Source organism: Vidua chalybeata, chromosome 2 (genome assembly GCF_026979565.1).
Source record: "Vidua chalybeata isolate OUT-0048 chromosome 2, bVidCha1 merged haplotype, whole genome shotgun sequence".
Lineage (NCBI taxonomy): Eukaryota > Metazoa > Chordata > Aves > Passeriformes > Viduidae > Vidua > Vidua chalybeata.
This window is the reverse complement of record NC_071531.1, coordinates 70,154,738-70,162,129: the sequence shown is the minus strand read 5'-3', so window position 1 is coordinate 70,162,129 and position 7,392 is coordinate 70,154,738. Positions and strand designations below refer to the sequence as shown.

Here is a 7,392-nt window from a genome sequence, read left to right as displayed (position 1 = left end):
CAGCACCTCAGGCACAACTGCTCTCAGCAGCTGAAGCACAGCTCGTGTCTTGCAGCAGCACCACTTCAGCACGGTGCAGAGCACAGCTAATGAACCTGGAGGGGCCCACACCAGCAGCAAGCAGGTGTAGCACAGCTCTCCTCAGTGATGGCAGCACAAATAGCATGGCAAAAGGAGCCAGGGCCAGGACACATCACTTGGAACAAAGCAATGTTCAGAAACCCCTAGATCTCTGTAGCACACTTCCCAGTCTTCCTAGCCCAGGACTGGACTTCACATCAGCTTTAATTGCATTTTAGGCAAACAATGGTTAGCAGGAGAGACCAAATCACCAACCACCATTTTCAGCAGGCTGTAAGAACAATATTGTTACCTGGAGGCTGACACTTTGCCCATTAGCATGTCTACATGGCATCATTTATCGAAAATAGATTCTATTCCTAAAATCCCAGTTAGCCAACCAAGGAACACAGGCTCCCAAGCTCTTCAAAGCAAAACACTTGATGTTTGGGCTTGGCAAACATGACACAGCTCAGGAGCTTGCACTCTCCTTCACAAGAAATGGCAATGCTTTCAGCCAGACCATTACAACAACAAACCCAGCCCCCCAAAACTTGACAGAAAGGTCAACTGAAGTCTAGGAGTATTGAGGTTCCATAGTTTTCCTGTCTCTTCAGCAGAGGCAATTTAAAAAACTCAACTCTTGTGTTCAACATATACCAGAAAAGCAGCCTGGAATTTGAAATTACACATTTAGAAAAAACTCTTTGCAAATAAGTGAGTTTCAGATCAATAAAAACATTTTGCTTCACCTTAAATAAATCCTAAGCAAAAAGCTGCTTGAAAATGAACTATTAATACAGAACATTTCAATAACTTGTAGATGTTCCACCTTTAAATTACCTATGAGGGCACAAATGTCTGTGTACAATGAAAAGGGGCTCAGAGTGCCACTGCAAAATCAGCATATGTTTTGGGCTGTGAGTTATCCAGCTTCATTCAGGCTGTGTCATGGAAAGACTGATTAAAGTCCTCTCTGTGGATATTTCCAAAATGTCCCAAAGCTACAAAGGTAGGCCTGACAGTCATCCTCCTCCTGGTAGTGATACTTTTTCCCTACACAACTGCTGCTAGTCATGCTTGGAAACAGGATACTGACAGACAGCTCTCTGGTCCAATAGAGTTGTCACAACATTGTGTGTGATGTTTTGCTCCACCATGTACTAGAGAGTCTCTTTCAGTACATCTGTGCCTCAGAGCACAGGACAACACTGTGCTACCTGAGCCTGCAGTGCCACAGGAGAGGTCAGCACCCCTGGTGCCACCAGACAAACCACTGCTTGAGTTCCAATCTCTGACACTTGCTTGCATCACTTCTCAGCAGCTGATGCACCCCACTGTTCCTCAAGCTCTCATATTGTCTCAGATTCATGGAACAGGATACAGAAAAATGGCCAGGGTGCCACCACCAATGGGACTCAGGGGGTCAAATGCAACCAGGAGCACTCCTTGGGCCTGTATGACCTGTCAGTGAAGATACATCTGTTTATACCCAGCTGAAAAGGACCAGGGGATTACAAGTGGAGGCCAAGGAGAGTGTTGTCACTGCAAATAATGCCATCCACATTCTAGACTACATCAGGAGGAAGGTGGCCAGCAGATTGAGAGAAATTACCCCAGTCTGCTCCTAAGTGCTGGTGAGACTGTGCCTAGATATTCTGCTCTGTTTGGACCTCCCAGGTTCCAGAGGGATGTTGAAAACCCTGGAAGAATCAATTTGAGATGGTGAGGAGCCTGGAGCACATAACCTATGAGAAAAGGTTTTAGAAGCTGGGCTTGTACTCTGGTGAAGAGAAGCTACCAGGCAATATAAGAGCTTATTTCAAACTGAGCCCCAGAGATGATGGAGCCAAACTCTTGTACAGTCCTAGTCACCCACAAGGTGTGGAGACAGTGTAGAGAAGCTGAAGGGAGAGCTCAGTGTGACAGTTCCTAAAAACAGGAGGAGCCATTCAGGAGCCAGAGCTGCTGCAGGCAGAATGCAATGGCCCTCTCTCTAAAGTTTTCCTGGGATCAATAACCAGAGGTCTTAGTTCAAGTCAAGGGTCAAGTGTTTTCATTGAGCTTCAGAAGTTGTGGTAACTCCACTGTGTAACACACACTGCCCCAGCTGCGCAGAGGTGTTTTTAAACTGGTCCTGCCTCTACGAGGTTTTGCATTATGACCCTCCATCTCCCCACATAATTCCTCTCCAAGTGAATGTGGGAACATGACCATCCTAATTCATCTATGGCGTTTAGACTTGGATCACAGCTAATACAAAGGGGCTGGAGACAGCAAGTAAAACACCATCTGTTCATTAGCTTTGAAAATTGCATAAGCCCAAAGCCAAAACTTCACTTTCTCTGAACTCTGTAGAACTGTAGATATGGATGGAGATCTGAATCTTGTGTCTGGCTGATCCAAGTGCTCCTAAGTGGTGGGGGAGGATGGGCTGGCTGCTGGACTGCAACTGCTGGCTACTGTCAGTTCCCAGTACTTCAACGCTGCCTGGCCTGACACTGGCTCTGCTCTCAGAAATAACTGGAGCTAGGATGCTCAGCTGGAACAGATCTTCAGCTTTGCTGCATGGACTGGTTTCTACCTGACAGCTCACTCTTGCTCCCAGTTACACACATATCCAAGGCACCCACTGACACATACTGAAGTGCCAAAGGGTGAAAGAAAAGGAAAACTGGGGTGAGTAAGGAGGCCCACTTGAAGATGGGCCCCACTTTGCTCCTTGCTGCAGGACCCAGGTCCATGTCATCAGTAGTCACAAGAGCTCAGCTCCCCACCAGCTGGCTCTACACGGTGGTATTCAAGCCCTGTGTGTGAATGTGATTTATGGTCTTCATGAAAAACTAGGTCCTTTGGTCCCTGACAGTGGGCGCACAGGGAGGACAGCAAAAAGAACAAGCCACCCCTCCTGCAATCCAAAATAAAATCAGAGGGATTGGCAGTGGCAAAACAGGCAGGAGGAGCAGTGGCCCCTCTGTGCTGTCTGGACTATTTCCCAGAAGGGACAGCAAGGCCTGTGTAATCAGGCTCAGCTGGTAATCAGACGAAGTCCAAACTAGCATAAAGACTAAATTATCCCTTAGTCCTTCCAGCTCAGGGGAAAGGATATTGATAGGGGAGGCGAGGATGGCTGCTGGACTGCAGCTGCCAGCAGCAGCCCACGCAGACAGAGAAATATCTCTCTGCCTATATATACACCTAACCTGCCCCTCGCCCCATTGTCATTTAAATAGCCGGCGCCTGGCGTGCAAAGGGCACATGCAAATCCCAGTGCCCTGTTCAGCCGCGCACCAGCATCGCTGCGGGCACCCCGCGGCCCTCGGGGGGAAATAACACCATCTGTGCCTGCCGGCGCTCGCCGAGCGCTGCCTGGAGACCCCGCCGCTCCTCGCTGCGCTGTGTGCCCCGACCTGCCCCTCTCTCCGGTGTACAAAGAAGGGAACTGATGCCAGGCTGTCTGAATTGGTATGAAAAGGGGCCCCAGCAAGACAAGGCTAAACCGGAGCCCAACTGGCCATGTAGCTTTGTTTCCATCAGTGCTGGAAGAATGTAGAAAAAGCATCCTACCGTGGGGAAAGTGGGGATGTGCCTTGGATTCAGCCTTAGAAGGGTTTAACACACCCCTAAACCGCAGCAGACCCATCTTTACCTGTTCAAAAATCGCAGCTGCCTAAGTTACATGATCGTTTCTAAGTAATAAGATTTAATTTACATAAATAGACTCTTACGTGTGTGTTTGGTTGGGAGCTTTATTACATTTTGGTTTCTGACCCTTTAAAACCCTGCCTAAAGCTGCCCTCTGCAACTTTGGGGGCCAAGGGGAGCCTCAGAATTTGAAAGTGGAAAGCCAAGACCTTAATTTCACTCTAGCAGTTACCTCCAAAGTCCTGTGACTCCTCACCACTCCTTCGTACATTGCAGACACTGTCAGCTGCACAAACACTGTCCATGGGACCACTGTGGAGCCCAGACCTCTGTATAGGTCCTAGTTAAAACACAGAAGTTCATAATATGTAAGGCTGGAAGGGATCTCTGTAGACCATCTGGTGCAATCTCCCAACTCAGACAGGGTGGGGAGCACACTGGACAGAATTGTGTCCAGATGGTTCTTGAATATTTCCATGGAAGGAGATTCCACATCCTCTCCGGGCAATCTGTCCAGTGCTCAGTTAACCTGTACAGTAAAGATGTTCTTTCTCATGTTCAGGTGGAGCTTCCTGTGTTCCAGTTTCTGCCTGTCACCCCTTGTCCTGTTGCTGGGTACTACCGACAGGAGTTTGGCTCCATCCTCTTGGCATCCTCCCTTCTGATATTTGAATATATTGATAAGGTTCTCTCTGTCTTCTCTTCTTGAGGCTGAACAGGTGCAGCTCCCTCAGCCATTTTTTACAAGGCAGGTGCTCCCAGTCCCTTAATCATCTAATCAACTTTCCACTGGACCTGCTCCAGGAGGTTCACGTCTCTCTTGTCCTGAGGAGCCCAGAACTGGACACAGCACTGCAGATGCAGTCTCGCTAGGGCTGAGCAGAGGGATAGGATTGCTCCCCTCGACCTGCTGGCATTGCTCTTCCAAAAGCACCCCAGGATACTCCTGGACATGGCCATAGGCGCACACTGCTGGCACCATCAGCGAAACACGGCGAAGGTGCCCCTGGAACCGGACCCCTCTCTCTGCCGAGGGGTCAGGGAGCACAGAGCGGGCGAGGCAGGCCACGGTACGGCACATGCGGCATCAGGCGCAGGCTGCCCCGCTGTCCCATGGCGGGCTGTCCCTGGTCACCGGGCTGTCCCTGGTCACTCGGGCTGTTCCCGCCGGGCTGTCCCCGTGTCCCTCCCGGGACGCCCCTCACACCCCGCGCGCGCCTGCCAGGACAAGACGGGCGGGGCGCGCGGCGCCTCACGCGGGGCGGCAGCGCCACCTGGCGGTTCCCCGTGAGGCGGCGGCCGCGGGCAGGGGACGCACGGCGGAGGCCGCAAAGGAGCGGGGGGGAAACAGGGACCGGCTGGACACAAGTATCTAAGGCTGAGGAAAATCTGAGGGTCTCAAAAATACGACACAGGCACAGGTTGCCCAGAGAAGCTCTAGATGCCCCATCTCTGGAAGTGCTCAAAACCAGGCTGGATGGGACTCTGAGCAACCTGGCCTACTGGAAGGCATTCCTGCCCATGGCAGGGGTTTGGAACAAGATGGTCTTTAAGGTTTTTTCCAACCCAAACTGCTCTATGACTCTGTGATTCTGTTACAGGCCTCTTCCCACCATCAGCTTCAGCAGCAGTTTGCAGCCATACCTAAGGAGGGAGGCGAGGTCTCCAAGTTTTGCTGAACTTCCACTGTTATCATCATACAGTTTGTGATTTTCAGAGCCTTCTGTGGTTCTTCATGACAGGTTTCATGCTATTACCCAAACATTTCCACTTCAATTTTCAAACATAGATGCATTAGTAGAGAAGCTTTTCTCTCTTCTGTTGACTGCAGGTAAAAGCTGGAGCAGAGGCACCCTGAAGCTGCCATGCTGGAGAAATATCCTGAGCAATATGCTTCTCAGATCCCTAGAACTAGATGATCTTTAAGGTCCCTTCCAACCCCAAACATTCTGTGATTCTGTGGTTCTAGGTCACGGTCACCTCCTTTGCCTGTGCTGGAGGAGATGGAAAGATCAGTCCCTGTCTCCTGCCATGACAAGCACGCCATTGTACATGTGATACAGGGGGCTATATTCCACCACCAAGGAGACTCAAGCGCCACCAGCTCAATCTGAAGACCTGGTCATCCTGCAGTAAGTGCTCTCAGTGTTCTGACAGCTCCTAGCTAAAGCAAAGTCACTTATGAGCTTCAGAGTTTGGCTCTTTGTTGTAGATGTGCTTGCCGCAGCTCTTAACATAGACCTCAGCATGTGGATGCTGGGTCTGCAAGGAGGGACAGACTTCATCATCTTACAAAAAGGCTGGTCTTCCAGAGACTTTAATAATTAAAACTTATTAATGTGTTTATAGTTGATAGTTTGTGAGAAACTGTTGATGTCTGTCTGTATACTTCTGCACAGCCTAGCCTCCCCATCACAAATCAGCCACTAACAGAAAAGAGAGCAGAATCCCATTCCATTAATTGCATCATATAATTTAAGAAGCTCTATCTAGCTAAATCTTGAAGGACCTTCAGGAGTTGGGCTCTGATCCAGGAAAACAGTGACCCACATACTTAACTTCTAGCGCAAGGGCAGACCTAAGGGGATGCAAAATTAAGCCCAGGCCTAAGTGTTTTTGCTGGGTTCAGGGCCATACAGACAAACACTTCAGAGAAGGTCAACATCTCACAGCCTGTCAGTGTCAGTGGGGAGATAGATGGAGTGCTGCTTCCTAATTTTACTTATGCTAATAAATTCCCCACCTGTGTACAGTAATTTACAGGCCAAAAAAAAAAAAGCCAAGCTACTGACACTAGATAGCTATAAGAGAGCAGCTGGTCATAGTGTTTGGTTCACTAGAGTTTAATAAGCGCAATCTCTCAGGGCTGCATAACTCTGGGCACGTTTGGCCACTCCTGCAACCTCTTCCTGAGTATCAGGCTCCCCAGGTTTCCTTCAAAATGTTTCCAGTAAATGTGTGTGTGTGTCTGTGTGTCTGTGCGTGTGTGTGTGTGCATGCCTGATCCTCAAGCAGTGGTCTCCCGGCTCTCATCTGAGACATAGTTTAGGTATAGGAAGGGAATTTTGGATAAAAATTAAAATACTGCAGTTCAAGACATCAAAAGACATATTTTCAGTCCTAACCATTGTGTCAAATTAAAACACAATTTTGAAGTACTTTATGTTGCAGGATCTGTGGTTTCTGCCACTGGAGAGTTTTAGCTGGGTTTTTTTTTCAATTAGCACTTCAATTAATGTCATGGAAAGCCTGCCTGACATGATTGCTGAGAAGTCTCCTTTTCAGCATGTGCAGTTATTTGGGTTGACACTGTCAGGATAAATGATGCTGTTCAGCCACATAGTTCTGTATATAATCACAACACAAAAGTTAGTCAAAAGGACTAACTTGAGTCTCAAATACTCAGGCTTTTAATCAGATTTGAAAAATTTTAAATTCATCAATGACTCAGGCCCTGTTCTGATTCATTTAACTGCCTAAATAAATGCCTCTCTCCTCTGTGGGTCTGATCTGGACAAATAGCAATCAGAACAAACTCTAGGAGCAGGAAAAAACATCAGGGTTTCACATCTTCACAAAACTAGCCTTAAGTTTCTAATTGGCTGTTTAAACCCCAAAAATCTGCTACTTGCAAATGAAATAATGATCCTGAAATGACTGCAGCTTGAAATTGGTCTTTAAAAGGTC

The 7,392-nt window shown here is 48.3% G+C and overlaps 1 long non-coding RNA gene across 1 annotated transcript; it reads left to right on the top strand.

Annotated features, from left to right (window-relative positions):
* The first annotated feature begins 5,003 nt into the window (after positions 1 to 5,003).
* On the top strand, positions 5,004 to 6,058 carry LOC128784825 (uncharacterized). Its single transcript, XR_008429636.1, has 2 exons — positions 5,004 to 5,837; positions 5,918 to 6,058. It is a non-coding gene; the product is annotated as an uncharacterized LOC128784825 (long non-coding RNA).
* The last annotated feature ends 1,334 nt before the right edge of the window (positions 6,059 to 7,392 follow it).